The sequence below is a fragment of the Hylobates moloch genome, unplaced genomic scaffold (assembly GCF_009828535.3).
Source record: "Hylobates moloch isolate HMO894 unplaced genomic scaffold, HMol_V3 SCAFFOLD_10, whole genome shotgun sequence".
Taxonomy (NCBI): Eukaryota; Metazoa; Chordata; class Mammalia; order Primates; family Hylobatidae; genus Hylobates; species Hylobates moloch.
This window is the reverse complement of record NW_026652285.1, coordinates 46,942,841-46,965,217: the sequence shown is the minus strand read 5'-3', so window position 1 is coordinate 46,965,217 and position 22,377 is coordinate 46,942,841. Positions and strand designations below refer to the sequence as shown.

The following is a 22,377-nucleotide window of genomic DNA, read 5'->3' as shown; positions in this document are numbered from 1 at the left end:
TGAAAGGTTTTATATTAATCTGATTAGGAACTTTCTTTCATATTTAATGTTTCCTGTTGCTATAGGTCAAAGAGGCTTCTGTTTTCTCTAGTTTCCTTTTTTATTTTATTTCCTCCCACGCTGTTTTGTGTTTTCCTAAATACTCCTTCTTAAATAAGAGTTTGTGCACTGCAGCCCTCTCAGTTGTAATCCACTATAATAATAATAGGACTCTGTTTATGTGCTGTAAGGTGTTGGAGAAAGAATGCATTCTATAACCTTATGATTAAATATCACTTTGTTTTAATGGTTGAGTCTTAGGGCTGTGACTTTACTTTTTTTTTTTTCTCCTTACACGAGAGCATAAAGGCTAGAGTGGAATGAACTTTTCTAATTGCCTTTCCCCCCCAGGTCAAATAAGGCCCTAGTAAGATAAATTCATGTAACATAATAATTTACCATGGAAGGCAGAACATTGTTACGATTACTTTCATCTGGGCTTGTTTAAAAATGATTTCTTTTTCTCTCTCCCTGCCTGATACAAAAGGGGATTTTTCTCCAGCCCTCACCCTGAGAAGCTGATGAATTATACGGAGGTAAAACCTGCAAGAGTATAGGGATTCCCCTAGGACTGCCACTACCCAGGTGTTTTTAACTTTCATGCTGATACACCTTCAGCTTTAAGCAATTTATCAATTACCATTTAACGGCTTCTTTTAATCAGTGACTTCAGCTGCTTCTGCATCTGGTAAGCTAATCTCAGTTGTGTTTCTTTGCATTTCCCTATCTCTGCAGTTTGGGGGTAACTTTATCCTTGATTACCTGATGAATCTAAAAAAAGTCATGGTTTATCAGTTTGTTCAACCTTTTTTGTTTGTTAGTTTTAAACATGAGAATGATAACTTCCAAGCTCTTTACATGTCACAACTGAAACCGTAAGTCCTCTTACCTTTTTTCTCCTTTCAGTGTTTTTCAAAGAGTGGTTAGTTTAGATGGATTCCAAATTGTTAATTTTAAAAAAACGTATCATGTTTTGGTGTCTATTAAGAAATTCTTGTCTATTATAAGTTCACATAGATTTTCTCTTAGTTTTTTTTTTTAGAAGTTTTATAGTTTCTGGCTTTGCATGTAGGTTTCTCATCCATTTAGAAGTAATTTTACATGCCGTGAGTATTTTAGTTTTTTTCTTTATATATGGATTTATAATTGTTTCAACACCATTTTTGAATGATTATATCATTTTTTTCTTTGAATTGCCTTTGTAATAGTGAATTGATTCCAGGTTCCTCTATTCTATTCCATTTACTCACATCTCTGTATTTTGTGAATACAACACTGTCTTGATTATTATACTTCTGTAGCAAGTCTTGTCAGGTAGTGTGTCTTATAATTTTTTTCTTTTTAAAGTTGATCTGACTATTCTGGTTCTTTTGACTTTCCATATAAATTCTACAGGTAGTATATCTATTTGTACACATATACAAAATTCTGCTGGGATTTTGCATAGAATTTCATTGAATTTATAAATCAAATTGGGGACAATATTAATAATGTTGATTCTTTGAATCAATGAACATAGTATATTTTTAAATTTATGTATGTATTTTGTTGCATTAGTGTTTTAAACTTTTCAGAATATAGATCGTACATGTATTTTGCTAGATTTATAACTAACAGTGTTATTATGAGTGGTATGTATTTTTATTTACATTTTTAATTACTTATTGTTAATATATATAGTTTTCATATGTGAAACTTTTATCTTTTTGCTAAATTAGATCCAGTAGTTTTTTTGTAGATGCCTTACATAAATGATGAGTCATCTGCAAGTAATGAAAGTTATATTTCTTTCTTTTCAGCATATATATGGCTTTTATTTCTTTTTCTTGGTTATTGTACTGAATAAGTCCTCAAATACAAAGTACAGTGAGTAAATATTATGACCTTATTATCCACCTTAGAAGAAAAACATTCAGTCTTTTGCCATTAGGCATAATGTTAGCTGATGGGTTTTTTATAGATTTTTTTTATCAGATTGAGGAAGTTACTTCTAGTTTTCTAAACTGTTTATTCTGAATGAATACTGAATTTTGTCAAAGGATGTTATTGCAGCTATTGAGATAATATATTTGGTTTCCTTTAATCTGTCTGTTAATGGAGAATAGTATTATTTCTGAATGTCAAACTAGCATTGCATTCCAAAGATGATTTTTTCTTGGTCTTGATGTTTTATATATTGCTGAATTTTGTTTGTTTATATTTTGCTGGTAACTTTTGTGTCTATATTTATGAAGAATATTTGTCTGTAGTTTTCCTTACTAGTACTGATTTTGACATCAGGATAATGCTGGCCTCAGAAAATAACATCAGTAGTGATCTCTCCTTTTCTATTTGTAGGACAACTTTGTGTAGAATTGATAGTATTATTCCTTAAATATTTTGCAAATTCAAGAGTGAAGTTATCTAGATTTTGAGTTACAAGACTTGTGAAAAGTGTGATATTTTACCCCACTTGCAGGTTAGTAAATTATGCTGCCAGTTTCATAGATGCTGGTAGAATACTTGAAAATGTTGGCTCATGGATGGCATTCTTTATTTCTCATAGCAATAGCAGTAGCTAGATTATCAACATTTTCACTTCAGTTTCTTGAGCCCTAGTTTCCACAGAGTGACACAAAGAGATCTAGAAAAAAAACCAGTTTTGAGAATACAGGAGAAAAATTCTGAGTTTAAAAACAAATTCTTATAGTGGTCTAGAGAGAGATACAGTCTCTGTCTCTATCTTTCAAAGCTATTTGCTGTGCAAACATCCTTCAGAAATTATGCAGAAAAGAGTGTAAATAGCGCTTTATTCCAAAATATGTAGAAATACAGGAAACTCAAACCCAGCAACTTTAAATGCAATTTGTTTAACACATATAGTACTATTCAGGTTTTCTATTTTATGTTGAGTGAGTTTGGTAGTTTGTATTTTTTAAAAAAATAATTTATTTCATGTACGTTTTGAATTACTAGGCATATATTTTCTTTATATGCTCCACTTAGTCTTTGGAAAGTCTATAGAATTCAAAATTATTTTCTACTTTTTTATTCTTGGTATTAGTAATTTGAATTTTCTTTTTTTGTTAGTCTGTTTTGAGATTAATCAATTATATTGATTCTTTCAGAGAAATAGCTTTTGGTTTAATCCACTTTATTGTTTTTTGGCCTTATAATTTCCTTGACTTCTGTTTGCCTTTATTATTTCCTTTGTTCTACTTTAATTGTGTTTAATTTGCTCTTATTTACAGATTCTTGAGATGAAAGCTTACATAATTTATTTGAGACCTTTCTTATCTGAATGGAAGATTTAATATTGTAAATTTCTAAGCGTTGCTTTAGCTGCATTCAAAAAATTTGTGACATGTTTTTATGTTCATGCAGTTTAAAATATTTTAAACTTCTCTGTATTTCTTCTTTGACCCATAAGTTATTTATGTATTCCAAAAAGTGGGTAATAAGCCTTATTTTATGTTCCATTTCTTTTAACTTACCAATTTTTTTTTCAATGTTTTTACTTCTTTCTTGTTAAATTGTTTGGCTTTATCTGCCAGGTCACTAATTCTCTCTTTAACTAACCAACTGGGATTTTTTTTTAATTTCAACAATTATATTTGTAATTATAAAAATGCATGTTTTCAAGTTTTTAAAATATTTTGATAGTTAATATTCTCACCATCTTTATGTTTCTTTCATTATTTATTTTAACATTTCATACATTTATGTTTTCTGTATCTGATAATAACAATGTTGGAAAATCTTTAGAGGTTTAAACAGTATCCTGTTAGTCTATTTTGACTTCTGCTAGTTGCCTTCTCCTCATGTTGGTGATGCTGTGTATGTGCGTGTGTTTGTGTGTGTGTTTATGCATGATTTTAATCAGCAGTTTTGTGGCCTAACTCGGGGAAATTTTGAAAACGGAATTAGACTGCTTTTGCCCCTGGGATATGGTGACTATCCCCAGGTCATTTCAGTCCTTCAAATTATTGAATTCTCTTTTGACCATTTAAAGGTCAATGTGTTGCAACTCTGGGCCAAGGTAGCTCATAGCTGCCTCATTATCTGCTTGCTGATCCGGTCATATTTACTGCCCCTCTGGCTTCTACTTGATTAGAAACTGGCTTCCAACAATGAAGCTCTAACACCTGGAGACGCATTTGAATTTTTGTCCCTGATATTCCTATTTTGACTTAAATTCACAAATATCTGTGTTTCTGGCTAACCATATCCCCTCACTCCACATATGACGACTGGGGTATTCTTATTTGTTTGTTGGTTTGGGAGGTGTGGTAACAACAGCAATGTTATCAAGAGTATGATCAATTTGGGAGTCTATTTTTTGTGGATCACAGTTTTTAATAGACTTGCAAACATAGCCAGTTATGTACAAGTTGTACAAGTCTTGTACAAGTTGCAAAAGCTCAAAATATCATCTAAATTTTTTTTTAATTTTTAACTGGTCTTTCATCAGTAGATGATATCTTGCATATGATTGCAATCACTAATTAAAATCTATATTGCCTTTCATTTCTTGCAGAATAAAATTCAAGCTCTTCCGCATGACATTCAATTTCTTTCATCAACTGTGTCCAGTCTATCTGTTCAACATCATTTACTTTCACTTTTCTATATAACCTGAATCTGGATTGCCTCAGAACATTTTAGGCTCCACAAATATGGTATATTTTTTCAACAATTACTTTTCTTAATGTTTCCTCTGTCTATGAGGCCCTTCTGTTGAAAATTAGATATATTCTTTTCAACCTTCAAAATTCTACCCAAATATTTTCATTTTTGTGAAGGCTTATCTGTTTCCCTCTATAAGAAAAATAAATGATAGTCTTCCCTCTTCCTTCATACACTCAGATTTTTTTTTTTTTTTTTGAGATGGAGTCTCACTCTGTTGCCCAGGCTGGAGTGCAGTGGCACCGTCTTGGCTCACTGCAAGCTCCACCTCTTGGGTTCACGCCATTCTCCTACCTCAGCCTCCTAAGCAGCTGGGACTACAGGCGCCCACCACCACACCCGGCTAATTTTTTTGTATTTTTAGTAGAGACAGGTTTCACTGTGTTAGCCAGGATGGTCTCAATCTCCTGACCTCGTGATCTGCCCGCCTCGGCCTCCCAAAGTGCTGGGATTACAGGTGTGAGCCACCATGCCCAGCCAGATTCATTTTTTATACCACTGTGTTTGTTTTGCCTCACTGATGATGAGATCCTTAGTAATGGGTAAAATATTCTCCGTATCTCCAGGGTACAGCACTCAGTGGGTGCTCAGCATATGCGAGTGAGTGATATAAATGCTATTGCACTATCATTGATAATGTATTCATTCTAAACAGAGACAGAGTAGCATATATAGAAATATTTTGTAATTGGGTTAAAAAATAAAGTTTGATTTCTGTATATTGCCACTTACTGTCTGTCTAGCTTTAGCCAAATTTAAATATTGACAACATTAAAGTTGACTTTTGCCATCTATAGCACTTGATTCCTCTAAAATATACACTAGGGATACAGAATCTTCTTACATGGAGGAGCATTATGAGAAATAGCTCTAAGAAACCCAATTTGGATCTAATGGATTGTATCTTTTGAGATTGTTGTTTACTTCTTTACATGATCTCCTATTTGAGAAGGTCTGGAGAATATTTTTTTCTTTTTTGTTTTCAAAACTAATGAATTTATCTTGAATAATTGGTTTGCTATTTTCTCTTATATTCTCTTAATCATAGATTAATTGTGTTTACCTCCGCTTTATTTAAAAAAAATTTTTTTCTAAAATTTGTGCCTAATTTTTACTAGGTATTTTGTGCTTTCTGATATGGATTTCAGTTATTAAATTTACCTGTTATTAGTATATAGTTTCTTTATTATTCCCTTGACTTTATGCTTGAAATAATCCTGGTCTCCATGTTATATCATATATATTTTTATAAGTCCCTCTAAATACTTTTTGGAATTATGGCATATTATCAATCATTACATTAACAAGTATGTTTGATTTACTCTTATAGGTGTTATACAAAGTAAATAAGATGTACATGAGCAGGTATAAGTGAAAACACACTGTAAATTATCAGACATTTTGCTTACAAAAACAACTATTATTTGGTCCCACAGTTAATAGTAATACACCATCTTCAGTGATTCGTAAGCAAATTAGAGTCAAAGAGGGCTTACCTAACCAGTATTTTTGTGATTTTTATTTAATTAATAAATTAATACATTATTGAACAACTTTTAATTAGGCAAATTCTCAGAGTTCTGAACATTATTATTATGATGAAAAATGCTACACATTTATCTAGCAACAAATCCACAACTAAAATAAAAGTTTATGAATACATTTTAGAAAATCTTCCACCATCCCAAAAGAGCTACGTTGAGGTCTTTACAGAGGATTCTTAACTGCCATGCTATGGTATAAATAGGATAGTTTATGACCTTGCTCAAATTATCTGAAATTGAAATTATGGTTTCCTTAGTTGTAGAATCAAAAAGTTTATCAACAACTAGGTTGCAGGAAGGTTTACACTGCATAATTCATTCATGTTAGACATTCATTAAATGTTGTTTCATTTTCTTCTTCCTTTAGCTAAATTAGGAATTACAGTCAGGTACCACATAGTGGCATTTCGGTCAGTGATGGACTGCATATATGAAGGCGGTCATTCAGCAAACTAAAGTTAATTTATTATTAAAGTTAAAATATGTTTTATAAATTTAGCGTAGCCTAAGCGCATAGTGTTTATAATGTCTACAATACCGTACAGTAATGTCCTAGGCCTTTACATTCACTCCCCACTCATTCAGTGACTCACCCCAAGCAACTTCCATTCCTGAAGCTCCATTCATGGTTCCTGCCCTGCACAGGTGGAGCATTATTTTAATCTTTAACAGTGTATTTTTACTGTACCTTTTTATATTTAGATACATTTAGATACACAGATACTTACCATTGTGTTAAAATTGCCTACAGTATTCAGTACAGCAACATACTATACAGGTCTGATGCTTAGGGGAAATAGGCTGTCCCATATAGCCTAGGTTTGTCATTGGCTATACCATCTAGGTTTGTGTAAGTACACTCTGCGATATTTGCGTCATGAGGAAATTGCCTAATAATGCATTTCTTAGGACAAACCCATGTTTAAGCAACACATCACTGTACAAGAATAGGTTTTCAAGAGCACCCTGTTACTTTCGTTTTTCTTCTATAGGACTTCAAACATTTGGTTAAAAAATCTGTCATTAGTTGATTTGCCCAAGCTTTCTATTCCCAATATGTCTAATTCCTCAAAAAACTCTTTTTCTATGTTTGTCAACTTTTCCCACATTAGAGAAAAAAAAAGATTAACTTAATTTATTTTTTGGTGCAGAACACTATGTTCCTTACCACACATATGGAAGTTTATATCTTTTAGAAGAGAAGTTTTTATTTTAACGAGATTTTTAGTTCTTAAATCATAAAATGGAATTACTGACTCAAAGAGGCTAAATTACCGATTGGACATAAAAGGGAACACACACACACACACACACACACACACAAGCAAACATACACACGCTCCATACAAATATATATTTATTTACAAATAGGAGATCATCTAAATGTGTAATGTGTCTGGCCAGGCCAGAGAAAGATAAATGTGTTTATTTGAAAAAGTTACCGAAGTAGATTTTTCCCTTTGTAATGTTATTTTATTATTATTTAAATAGTTTTATTAAGATAAGGTAGATATACAGTAAACTGCACATATTTGATGTATACAAGTTGATGAGTTTGGACATATGCATATGCCTATGAAACCATCACCATAATCCAGGGAATAAACTTATTTATTCCCTTATCACCTCCAAACCTTTTCTTCCTCTGCAATTTTAAAGGACGTGTTTTAAACCCTATACAGATAAAAATAGCACATCAGAAAGAAAAAGAATAACTTCTTTATATGAGAATATAAAAAGATATTTTCTAGATGCAGCAATTAAACCATGCTTAAATCAATTGCACATTTGTCTCATTTAGAGGTATGTTCAATAGCCATCTCATTTTAGAATGTTCACATGTGACTTCTGACATGGATCTACATCAATTCAGTAAAACTGCACACTCTTTTATCAGAGATCTTCTATTTTTGCTTTCAGGCTAAATAAAGGCTAAATTAAAATTTTTCAAATTATGCAGTGGGTGTTCCCACTTACAAGGATATTTAAAATTTTTGGCTACCCCAAAATCAGATACTAGATATAGAGCTTACATAAAATTGTCCTATAGCTGCTTACTCCATATTATAGAATAGTATACAATCATTTCTAAAATAGTTCTATTCTATTTTAGTTATGCTACTTAAATATTACATCTTCTCTGGCCTGGGAGAAAGAGCAAGACTCCGTCTCAAAAAAAAAAAAAAATATTACATCTTCAGCTTTCAATGTCAATTAAACATTCCTGTATGTGCTTATCATTTTAATGTCTAATTATATTTTTATGTTCAAAACTTCATTATTCAATTCTGAGATCTATGAATCAACAAGAACTTGCTAAAGGTGCCAAAAAAGAAAATAGTGTTAATGGAATTACTAATATAGATGTAATTGCTTATTGGTACACATATTCAAATCAATTCAACTAAATTTTTTTTTCTTACAATCCTCATAGACACAAAGTATCTATGCAAGGTATTGTGTTTCTCACCAGCAGTGGTTCTCATCTAGGGGAACAATTTCATCCTCAAGGGTACATTTGGCAATGTCTAGAGATTCTTTTGGTTGTTACAACTGGGAATGGAAGTGCTAATGGCATCTAGTGGGCATAACATGGGATATTACTACATATTAGAAAGTGCAGGACACCCCCCTTCTCCAACAAAAATTTATCTAGTCCAAAACGTCAGTATCACTGAGGTTGGGAAACACTGCATTATAGTCTATTCGGGTAGATGATATAGATGCATGACTAACTATAGTAAAATTAACAATAATAAGGGTTCAAAGTACCATGAGGAATATTCTATTTACCTCCTCTAATTTAATCTTTACCTAAGGTGGGTATTATTATAATCATTTTATAGAATATGAGAAAGTCTAATATAGCTCATATAAAAAACATTAATACCTGCCAATCATTTTATTCAAAATCAATATTATACAGTAAAACTACTAGAATTTCAGCCACATGTTGTAAATGATGATAGTAAAACCCTATGCAGTAAAACTACTAGAATTTCAGCCACATGTTGTAAATGATGATAATGTCACATTTACGTCTCTTGCTACCAGATATACATAAGGTAAGAGAGCAAATAATTCACCAACTAGCTATATTTCCAGACAGCAAAGGGGTGGACACTGCTACATGAGTTTCTAAGGGCCATTATCAGTCCAGAAAGCAATGAACTTCTAGGGCGTTTACTTTGTCCTATGTACTTTGTCAAACAGCTTTATAATTATCTCATTTAATTCTAGCTACTACCCTGTAAGATATATATATTATGTTGCCTACATTGTTACTGGGAAAATGAAGCTTAGGTAATATGGCAGACTATCACAGAACCAATCAATAGGAAATTGGGTTTACATTTTAAATCTGTATGGTTACTAAACAATTCTCTTTCTAATATCATCTGATCTCTTCCCATTTTCTCAGAGGTGACATGTTTTACTGCCGGAACCAGTAGAGAATAATCCAGAGTAATAATAATTACAATGTTAAAACAATGCATAATTAATTTCCAAGAACACCTATATAAATTGTAAGCTATGAAGGCAATTATATTCGTAATTAAAATGTTATATCTGTTAGGAAGGGCTTTGGTTGCCATTAATAGTGGCCATTAATACTCACAGTGACCTAACCAATAGGATTTCCTCCCATAATGAAAAGGCAGGAGGTAGGTAGTCCCAGGAGTGTTTCAGTGGCTTAGTGAAGTCAGAATCCTTGGTTAGAGCCTCTTGTATTCTTTTGGCCTTTTTCTTACAGTCAAAGTTGTTTGGAGCAGCTTCAAATGTTATATTGTCACACTACAGAGAGCAAGGGAGAGAAAGGCAGAAAGAACTCTATTTTTGTGTTATATTGGGGGACAGGTAGAAAAAAGAAAAAACTTTTTCAGAAGCCATAAGTAGATTTCCATAGCATCTTGTAAGCTCACGAAGTCTTCCGTAGTTGCAAAGGAGGCTAATTCTTCTCTCCATCCATTCAAGGACCAGGTTGGGAAATCTCTTAATTAGCCAATACAAAGTGCAATAAAAAATGGCATTACAGGCTGTGGGGCCTGGTGGTTCACGCCTGTAAAGCCCAGAACTTTGGGAAGCCAAAGTAGGAGGATTGCTTGAGTCCAAGAATTCACGATCAGCCTTGGCAACATGGTGAAACCACATTTTTCAAAAATAAAAAGATAGCAGAGAGTGGTGGCATGCACCTGCACCTGTAGTCCCAACTACTCAGAAGGCTAAGGTAGAAGGTCTCGTAAGCATGAGAGATCTGGGATCACTCACTGGGCTGAGGTGGGAGGATCACTGGAGCCTGGGACATTGAGGCAGCAGTCAGCTGTGATGACGCCACTACACTCCAGTCTGGATGACAGAGCAATACTCTGTCACACACACACAAAAATGTTGGGGCACAATTATATTTTACAAAGCAACTTCACATGTTTCATCTCATTCTTTTATATTTATAATAGAATATAACAACAGAACGTTAAGTAAACACCCTAAATGGTCAAGTATTTGTTTGTGATTTATTAGTTAACAACAATATAACTAATTCTTATTAAACATTTAATCTGCTCCAAATATCTTCTGTGTAAGTCTCATAACACTGTCAGCTAGGTAAATTTATAACATCTGTTTCTGTATTATTTTATTTTTAATAGAAACATAATAATTATATGTATTTATGGATTACAATATGATGCTTTGTTATATGTATACATTGTGGAAAGAGTAAATCAAGCTAATTAACATTCATGACATCACCTACTTATTTTTTAAAGATGTGAACATTTAAATCTAATCTTGTAGCAGTATTGATATATTCAATATATGATTACTAATTATAGTAACGATGCTATGTAATATATCACTAAAACCTATTTCTCCTGTCTGATTAAAACTTCATGCCTTTTTATCAACGTCTTTTTCCTCCTCCAAACCCTACAGCCCCTGAAAATCACCACTCTACTCTCTGCTCCTATGAATTTGACTTTTTTTAGATTCTACATATAAGTGAGATCATATAGTATTGATCTTTCTTTGCCTGGCTTATTTCACTTAGCACAGTGTTCTTCAGATTCATCCATGTTGTCACAGATGGTATGATTTCCTCCTTTTTAAAAGCTGAATAGTGTACCATTGCATTCCATATATACAACACACACCCAATATTTTCTTTATCCATTTGTCTACTGATGAACACTCACATTGCTTTCCTGTCTTGGCTATTGTTAATATTACTACAGTAAACAGGGCAGTGCAGATATTTCCTTGACATACTGATTTTAATTCCATTAAGCCCAGCCTTACTCCTGGGCTCAAGCCATCCTCCCACCTTAGCCTTGCAAAGTGCTGGGATTTAGAGGCAGGAACCATCACCATTCCCCCACGCTCGGCCTGCAATGACCCCCCGCCCTTTTTTTTTTTTTTTTTTGGATAATTAAGAGATTTCTCAACCTTGTTCTTGAATGGATAGACAGAAAAATTAGTCTCCTTTTATACCCAGAAGTGGAATTACTGGATCATGGTAATTCTATTTTTACTTTTTGAAGACCTTACATACTGTTTTTCATAATGACTAATTTAAATTGCCACCAACAGTGTGTAAGGGTTCCCTTTTCTCCACATCCTCCCCAACGTTTGCTATATTTTGTCTTTCTGAAATACCTATTTTAACAAGTGTGAGGTGATATTTCATTGTGGTTTTAATTTGCATTTCCCTGGTTAATGTTGAGCATTTTTTCATATATCTACTGGCTGTTTGTCTTTTTTTAAGAAATATGTAGTCAGGTCCTTTGCCCATTTTTAAAATTGGGTTGTTTCCTTCTATTAAGTTGCCAATTTTTTAAATATATTTTAGATACTAGCCCCTTATCATATGTATGGTTTGCAAATATTTTCTCCCAATCTGTTGATTGTCTGTTCACTCTGTTCATTGTTTCCTTTGCTGTGCAAAAAGTTTTAAATTTGATACAATCACATTCATCTTTTTTTGTTTATACAGAAAAATCATTGACCAAACCAATGTAATGGAGATTCCCCTTATGTTTTCTTCTAGTACTCTTACAATTTCAGGTATTAAATTTAAGTTTTTAATCCATTTTGAGTTCATTTTTCCATATGGTGTGAGATAAGGGTTCAATTTTATTCTACTACAATTGGATATCCAGTTTTCCCAACACTTTTTATTATAGAACCTCTCATTTCCCCATTGTGTGTTTTTGGCAACTTTTTGAAAAATTAATTGGCCATAAATATGTAGGTTTATTTCTGAGGTTTCTATTCCATCCCATTGGTACAAGTGTCTGTTTTTATGCCAGTAGCTTGTTGTTTTCATTACCATAGCTTTGCAATGAATTTTGAAATCAGGTAGTATGATACATCCAATGCTTTTTTCTTTTTGTTCAAGATTTCTTTGACTATTCAAGGACTTCCATGGTTCCACACAAATTTTAGGATTTAAAAATAAACTTCATGTAATTTTAAATATTTCATGTAATTTTGATAGAATTTGCATTGAAATCTATAGATTGCTTTGGGTACTATGGACATTTTAACAATATTAATTATTTTAATCCATGAATATAGTATTTTTTCCACTTTTTAATCTTCAGTTTCTTTCATCAATGTCTGTTTAATATATATCTGTTTTATAGGTGAAAAAAATTTGGTTTAGCAAAATTAAGTAATTTGCTAAATTTATACAACTGGTAAGGGATGGAATAGAATGCAAATCCATCTGACCAACTATAAAGCTGAAATATTAATGACTATATTATTATAATGACCTTTACATGGCTCATTTGTTTTTATTTCTCCACTGATCAGGTCTATAGACACAAGCTGATATTACCATGGAATGTTTCTTTTAATATTATTGACTCTTTTATCATCATCATTATGATTGTCCTCAGCAGCAGCAGAAACAGCACCATTGTCACCATCACAGACTCATACTGACATTACGTTAGAAGTCAGAGATTCTAGGCTGGGCACAGTAGCTCATTCCTGTAATCCCAGCACTGTGGGAGGCCCAGGCAGGTGGATCACCTGAGGTCAGGAGTTCAAGACCAGCCTGGCCAACATGGCAAAACCCCATCTCTACTAAAAATACAAAAATTAGTCAGGCATGGTGGCAGGCACCTGTAATCCAAGCTACTCTGGAGGCTGAGGTGGGAGAATCTTGAACCCGGGAGGTGGGGGTTGCAGTGATCAGAGAGTGTGCCACTGCACTTTAGCTTGGCAACAGAGTGAGACTCCATCTCAAAAAAAAAAAAAAAAAAAGCAAAACAAAACAACAACAACAAAAAAAACAAGTCGGAGATTCTGACTTTGCCTGCCAACATTGCTATTACTTTGCACTAACTTTTAAATTTTTATATCCATACTTCCATTTCTCTGCTCTATCATTTCCACTGACCACCTGTGTGGTCTTCCTTCAGCTGGTCTCTTCCATGTCTCTAGTTCAAACCCCTCAGGTGAAAACAAGCACGTATTTTCCTACAGAATATTTGAACATTATTTTTTGCCTCTTATTATAATCTGTAAGTAAATCAATATTGGTCATAGCCTAGAAACTCTGTTTAATGAGAATATAGACACCCCATGGTAATAACAGAATAATTACTATGTTCAGTTTTGGGCAGATGCTAGAAATACTCAAGTCATGACCAGTGAGGATGCAGAGAGAAAGAGCAAGAAGAGAGCTTGAGAATGAGTGTTAACCTCTGAAACCTGGGTGCTTTTAAGGCCAATGGCTGTCATTCAACACATACATTTGAATAAATAAAAACAAATAAAGAAAAGTTTAAACTAGAGGAGGGCAAAAATATATCACAACTGCAAGGTATTTATTTTTTAAACAAGTATCAAAGCAATGAGCTACTATGTATCAAATGGTTTTGCTTATAGAAAACCAGGTACACCTAATGTTAAATGATGAGTTAATGGGTGCAGCACACCAACATGGCACATGTATACATATGTAACAAACCTGCACACTGTGCACATGTACCCTAAAACTTACAGTACAATTAAAAAAAGGAAAAAAATCAGAACTGTGATTTTTAGGTGGAAGATGAAAGTTATCATCAATGAGTAAGCATTTTCTATAGGTTCCCTAAGACATGCGATTTATTAATTTAAGAGGAAATAAATTATCTTTATCAGAGAAACAAGGCTTAAAAGTACACATGGAAGGTAGGTTAGTATGTAATACAAATAAGTTGCAGATGAATGGATTAACAATTCTTTCTTCATTAAGAGGAGAAGAGGATGGAAAGCTGGAGGATGAATTGTACTGAAAAATAAGGGGCGATGACAGTGTCAGGGTAAAGATGTTTGTTGATAGAGGACTGAAAACATAAAGTCAAAATTGAAAGCTTTAAATGCAGTCTTCAAAGACGTCAACACAATCATGTCTCACTTTGCTTTATCTTAAATATGGGCTTCATAGTAACAATATCAAATGTAGATTTCATCTCTTTTTTTTACTTTTTTTATCCATTTTTAAGTGTACAGTTTTTCAGTGTTAAACATATTTACATTGCTGTGAAAGAGATCTCCAGAAATGTTTCATTTTGCACATATGAAACCCTGTACCCATTAAAAAACAATTATCCTTTACCCTTGCCTCCAGCCCCTGGTAACCACTATTCTGCTTCTGTTTCTATGAACTTGACTAATTTAGATATTTCACATAAGTGATATCACACAGTATTTTTTTCTGGTATGATATCCAAGAAATCATTGTCTAGTTCAATGCCATAAAGCATTTCCCCTATATTTTCTTCTAGAAGTATTATAGTTTTAGGTATTATGTTTAGGTCTTTCTTTTTAGTTAATTTTTGTATATGATATATGGTACTGGTCGAACTTTATTCTTTTGCATATAGGTCTCAAGATTTCCCAGAACTCTTTGTTGAAGAGACTGTCCTTTCTACATTGAGGGAGTGGTCTTGGCACTTTTTTAGATGATCATTTGGCCATAGACTTAAAGGTTTATCTTCGGATTGTCTTTTATTACATTGACCTGTTAGTCTGTCTTTACACAGGAACCACTGTGTTTTAGTTACCACAGCTTTGTGATATGTTTTGAAATTAGAAAGGTGATTCTACAGCTTTTTTCATATCTTTCCCTGGATTGTTTTGGCTGTTTGGCATCTTTTGAGATTCCATGTGAATCTTAAGATGAATTTTTCTATGTCTGCAAAAAATACCATTGGGATTTTGATAGGGACTTTGTTGAATTTTTAGATCACTTTGGGTAGTATGTACATATTAATAATATTAACACTTTCAATCCATGAACATGAGATATCTTTTCATTTATTTGTGTTTTAATTTATTTAGCAATGTTTTGTAGTTTTCAGTATAAAAGTCTTTCACATCTTGGTTAGGTTTATTCCTAAATATTTTATTTGATGCTACTGCAAATGCAAGTTTTCTTAACTTTCAGAATTTTTATTGTTTCATTGTGTATAAAAATGCTACTGATTTTTTAAATCAATTTTGAATCGTGCAACTTTGCTAAATTAGTTTATTGATGCTAACAATTTTTGTCTGTGTGTGCAGAATTGTTAGGGTTTTCTACATATGAGATCATGTCATCTATAAAGAGAGGTAATTTTACTTCTTTCTTTCCAAACTGGATAACTTTTAATTTATTTTCTCTCTGTTGCCTAATTGTTCTTGCTAGCACTTCCAATACTATGTTAAATAAAAGTGGCAAGACTGGGTATCCTAGTCTTGTTCCTAATCTTAAAGAAAAAGCCTTCAGCCTTTCACCATTAAGTATAATGTCAGCTGTGGGTATTTTTATAAATGGCCTTTACTATATTGAGTTATTTTCCTTCTATTCCTAATTTGCTGAGTGTTTTTCTTAACCATAAAATAATGTTGCATCTTGTCAAATGCCTTATTTGCATTAATTGAGGTGGTTTTTAGCCCTCATTATGTTAATATGATCCATCATATTAATTGATTTTGTTATGTTAAGCCATCCTTGCATTTCAGGATTAAATTCCTCCTGTTCATGGTGTATGATCCTTTTAATATCGAATTTGGTTTTCTAGTATTATGTTGAGAATTTTTGCATTAATACTTTTCAGAGATATTGTTCTGTAGCTACCTTGGAGTGTCTTTGCCTGGTTTTGGCATCAGGATGATGCTGGCTTCATAGACTTTTCCTAGAAATGTTCCCTTCTCTTCAATATTTCAGAAAAGTTTCAGGAAGATGGGAGTTAATTCTTTAAATGCTTGGTAAAATACATCTAGTCCTACCATTTTCTTTGTTTGGAGGTTTTTGATTACCAATTAAATCTTCTTATTTGTATTTGATCTGTTCAGATTTTCTTCTTTTTTATGATTCAGTATTGGTAGGTTTTGTATTTATAGGAATGTATCCATTTCTTCTAGACTATGCAATCGTTTGACCTACAATTGTTCATAGTATTCTTCTGTAATGCTTTTTTATTTTCTATGGTGTTGTTTATAATATCTTCTTTATTTATTGCTGATTTTAGTTATTTGAGTAGCCTCTTATTTATTGGTTAATCTAGATAAGGGTTTGTCAATTTGTTAATCGTTTCAAGAAAACCATTTCTTAGTTTGATTTTTTTCTATGGTTTTTATGGTCTCTGTTTTATTTATCTCTGCTCTAATTTTTATTATTTCCTTCTTTCTGCTAGCTTTGGGTTTAATTTGTGATTCTTTTATCTGATTTCTTGAGATGTAAAGTTAGACTGTTGATTTGAGGTCTTTCTTCTTTTTTAATATGTGTATTTACAGCTATAAGCTTCTTTCTTAGCACCACCATTGCTATGCCATAAATTTTGGTATGTTTTATTTTTATTTATGTTTATCCCCAGATACATTCTCATTTTTCTTATGACCATCCATTTTTTAAGGATGTGTCATTTAATTTCACATATTTGTGGATTTTCCAATTTTCTATGTGCTATTGATTTCTGGTTTCACTTCATTGTGATTAAAAAGACTATCTGTATGACTTGAATCTTCTTGAATTTGTTGACTTATGTGTCCTAATATGTGTTTTATCCTGAAGAACATTCCTTGTACACTCCAGAGTAATGTATATTCTGCTGTTGTTGAGTGAAGTATTCTCTATATGTCTGTTAGGTCCAAGTGGTGTAGAGTGTTGTTCAAGTTGTCTATTGCCATAATGATTTTCTATCTACTTGTTCATTATTAAAAGAGGGGTTTTGAAGTCTCCTACTATTACTGTGTTGTCTGTTCCTCACTTCCATTCTGTCAAAGTTTACTTCTTGTCTTTGGGAGCTCTAAGTATTGGAGAATAAAGATTTGTAATTTTTACATCTTATTAATGAATTGATCATTTTATCATTAATTAATTGCTCTTATTTGGTGCTTATAATGGGTTTTCATTAAGTATACTTTTTGTTTTTTCAGGCAGAGTCTCACTCTCTTGCCCAGGCTGGAGTGCAGTGGTACAATCACAGCTCACTGCAACCTCCACCTCCCGGGTTAAAGTGATTCTCCTGCCTCAGCCTCTCAAGTAGCTGAGATTACAGGAGCATACCACCATGCCTGGCTAATTTTTAGTACAGACAGGGTTTCACCCTGTTGGCCAGGCTGGTCTCGAACTCCTGACCTCAGGTGATCTGCCCATCTCGGCCTCCCAAAGTACTGGGATTATATGAGTATAGCCATCCCACTCTCTGTCTCTCTCTCTCTCTTTTTTTTTTTTTACCACTTGCAAGAAATGCCATTTTCAGTCTTTTACTTTCCACCTGTGTGTGTCCTTAGATCTATCATGAGGCTCTTGTAGACAATCTAGATATGGATCCCCCCTCCTTTCTTTATTTTTGGGGACGAAGTTTCACTCTTGTTGTCCAGGCTGGAGTGCAGTGGCACGACCTTGGCTCACCGTGACCTCCACCTCCCAGGTTCAAGTGATTCTCCTGCCTCAGCCTCCCAAGTAGCTGGAATTACAGGCATGTGCCACCACGCCTGGTTAATTTTTGTATTTTTGGTAGAGACAGGGTTTCACCATGTTGCCCAGGCTGGTCTTAAACTCCTCACCTCAGGTGTGGATTTCCCTTTTTAATCCATTCAGACAATCTATGACTTTTAATTTGGGAATTCAATCCATCTATATTTAAAGTAATTACTGATAAAAAGTACAGGTTTTATTGCCATTTTGAATATTATTTTCTAATGGATTATATATTTTTTGTTCTTCATTTCTTCTCATTGGCTTCCTTCTCATTTTATTGATTTTTAACATGATGTACTTTAGTTCTCTTCTCATTCCTTTTTGAGTACATTCTACAGATTTTTGTAGTTACCATTTTAATTACACAAAACATCTTAGTGTTATAGCATTCTATTTTAACTGAATTACAAACTTAATTTTAATCACATATAAAAACTCTACTACTTTATAGTTCCACATCCCTAATTTATATTACTAAGGTCACTAATAACTTTTTTATATATTATATACTCATTAATATAGTTTAATTGTTTATAATTGTTCTTGTCATTTAAATTCTATGCACCAAATTATTATGGTATAATTTATTATATTTGTCTGCATATTTGCCTTTATTGAAGAGCACTGTATGTTCATATTGCTTTGTGTTGCTACCTACCATCCTTTTCCTTCTAATTTAAAAAGTCCCTTTAGCATTTCTTGTATAGAAGATACAGTGGCGAAGAATATCCACAGTACATTTTTCATATTTATTAGTTATTTTTATTTCAATTTAATATTGTGTATTCATGTCCTTTGCCTGTCTTCTAGTGGAATGTTAATTTTTAAAATATTTTTCATTTGCTCTTTACATAGGAAGTGTATTACATTTTGATGTAAAACTCTGTATATATTAGGCTGGGCATGGTGGCTCATGCCTGTAATCCCAGCACTTTGGGAGGCCGAGACCAGCAGATCATGAGGTCAGGAGATCCAGACCATCCTGGCCTACATGGTGAAACCCCGTCTCTACTAAAATACAAAAAGTCACCTGGGCGTGGTGGTGCACGCCTGTAGTCCCAGCTACTCTGGTGGCTGAGGCAGGGGAATCACTTGAACCCGGGAGGAGGAGATTGCAGTGAGCCAAGATCACGCCACTGCACTCTAGCCTGCCGACTGAGCGAGACTCTGTCAAAAAAAAAAAAAAAAAAAAAAAAAAAAGGGCCTGGTGTGGTGGCTCACGCCTGTAATTCCAGCACTTTAGAAGGCCAAGGTGGGTGGATCAACTGAGATCGAGAGTTTGAGACCAGCCTGGCCAACATGGAGAAACCCCGCCTCTACTAAAAATACAAAATTAGCTGGCGTGGTGGTGCATGCCTGTAATCCCAGCTATTTAGGAGGCTGAGGCAGGAGAATCACTGGAACCCAGGAGGCAGAGGTTGCGGTGGGCTGAGATCGTGCCATTGCACTTCAGCCTGGGCAACAAGAGTGAAACTCCGTCTCAAAAAAACAAAACAAAACAAAACAAAAAACGCTTTGTATGTATTGCACCTGAGTTATTACAATTTTAAATTATTTTCCCAAATAATGAGTTTGTAGTTTACCTTCCCACTCTACTCAGGAAGCAGTTGCATTAATGTAAGAACACTAGTTCCTGATATCCATCAGTTTGCCTCTTTTGTTTAATTGTTTTCTTAACAATAATATCCTTCCTTATTTAAACATATTTATATAGATTTTTTTTCCTAAATAATATTATTTTGGAAATGTTACTTAGGTTTTGGAAATCAGGGACGGCTAATAGATGTGTTCAGTACACCATCTTGAAACTAAAGTTCATCTTAATAGAGCTTATAAATCTTTTGAAAGAGTATTTAATGGCAGACATAGCATTTTCACATGACCAAAGAAAAAACTAGGAGATACTGATTCTATGACTAAATCAAGGTTGAAAACGTATCTAAAAAAGTTAAAACTATAATCCAAGATGTGAAAAAAATCAGTTTAAGATAAGGGATAATACAATTTCCCTGAAGGCCCAAAATATTTGCTCAATTTTTGCACTAATGTATTATATAATTGGGGGTGACTGATTAGTGAAATTCTGGGAAAATCAATCACATATTTGTTTACTATAATGGTATTTGGTTATTTCTAAAGGAAATAATGGCAATTGTGGATTGGTAATGCATTGATCAAGGAGATGATAATGTATACAATTTGGGGTATTTCATTCAGTTCTGAGACTTGTGTTTTAAGGTGTACCATGAAATACTGTAGAAAATACTCTTGAGTGACTTTTTAAGAGTTGAAGGTAAGAGGGCATAAAGAAAACTGGGGTGTCTAGAATCCATATCATACAACTCCAATACTAAAGGCAGAAATCATACATCAAAATGTAATACACTTCCTGTGTAAAGAGCAAATGAAAAATATTTTAAAAATTAACATTCCACTAGAAGACAGGCAAAAGACATGAATACACAATATTAAGTTGAAATAAAAATAACTAATAAATATGAAAAATGTACTGTGGATATTCTTCACCACTGTATCTTCTATACAAGAAATGCTAAAGGGACCTTTTAAAATAGAAGGAAAAGGATGATAGGTAGCAACACAAAGCAGTATGAACATACAGTGCTCTTCAATAAAGGCAAATACGCAGACAAATATAATAAATTATACCATAATAATTTGGTGCATGGAATTTAAATGACAAGAACAATTATAAACAATTAAACTATATTAATGAGTATATAATATATAAAAAAGTAATTAGTGACCTTAGTAATATAAATTGGGGATGTGGAACTATAAAGAAGCAGAGTTTTTATATGCGATTTAAATTGTTCGTAATTCAGTTAAAATAGAATGCTATAACACTAAGATGTTTTGTGTAATTAAAATGGTAACTACAAAAAAATCTGCTTTCCTCTCTTTTTTCTCTCACACAAATGCAGACACACAAGGCCATACATGAAGCACACATAATTAAGCTGTCCCCCGATGTGCAAATAGTCAAGGGTTTTATGACTTTGGAGAAGAGATTCCTGAAGTTAAGACCATGTACTGGATCACCTCTCACTAGGAAATATGAATCTGTGTCATTATTATTTACCTTCTTAAGAATTATATGGGCAAAATAGATTACAATAATTTCATTGTCTGCTCTATGAGAATAAAGACTAAGGAGACCCTCAAGAGAAGATAACAATAGAATTGTGGAGATAAGAAATTGACATGAAGACCTGAAATAATAGAACCAAAAATTTATATATAAATAAAACTAAAAAAAAGAAAAATATGAAAACTTAGGAGTTAACAGAGTTCTTAAAATTTAGAGTCACAGAAAACTAATTCTGAGAATATTGCTTCTGAACTCGAAGGATAAAACATGATATACTGGGAATTTATAATTATATTTAGAAAACTTTGCTTTTACAATTATGTTTACATAATAAAACTTAAAAGTAACAGCTATATTAGAATTTAGTTTCTTTTGCTTAATTTATTTTTCTCATTAGATCCTGGTCACTAGCTAAATTGATGCATATTTTACTTTTTATAGCTTGAATTTAGATGTATTAAAGTATCACGTGTGCTACCTCATGTATTTTAGATATTTAAAAATGCAAAAATTTTGTGATAATTGGACATTTATTCTCAATTCTAAGAAATATGTAGAAAGACCACTCTGAACTTTGTAAACTTAGAAAAGAAAGAGACCAGAAGTGTTTATGTTTCTATATATGTGCATCCTTTTTAAAAATTTTACCCATCAGTAGTTACCCAGCATCACTTTGATTCCTTCTTTTTTATGTAGAAACACAGCTCAAAGCACCAAACCCATTCTCCAGTGATCGGAACAAAAGTAGGTTAGTAGAGTTGGTTGCTAGGAGACCAATGTCAGCGTCATCTATGACCTTGCAGGATGAAAAAAATAAGTATAGATTTATTGACCTCAGTGGCACATTGTCTGAATCCTCTGCTCTGACTGTCTTATTTCATTTCTGTCTATCTCACTGTTTTCCTCTCTTTTTTCTGTCACACAAATGCAGACACATAGGGCCGTACAACTCCCTTGCTTGATACCTCCTAATTTCTCAAAGTTATTACTTTGCTGCATTTAACCACATCATTGTCTCTCAGCTAACAAGGCACTCTATCAGCAGTGTCAGCAAA

At 33.1% G+C, this 22,377-nt stretch overlaps 1 long non-coding RNA gene across 1 annotated transcript in view; it reads right to left on the bottom strand.

Annotated features, from left to right (window-relative positions):
- The window catches only part of LOC131384369 (uncharacterized), a 42,042-nt gene extending 19,981 nt beyond the window's left edge, over nucleotides 1–22,061 (bottom strand). Inside the window, exons 1-2 of the long non-coding RNA XR_009215158.1 lie at nucleotides 21,985–22,061; nucleotides 9,868–10,043 (exon numbers count right to left, since the gene is read on the bottom strand). This is a non-coding gene — a long non-coding RNA (uncharacterized LOC131384369). The remainder of the gene's footprint in view (nucleotides 1–9,867; nucleotides 10,044–21,984) is intronic.
- Between the last annotated feature and the right edge of the window lie 316 nt (nucleotides 22,062–22,377).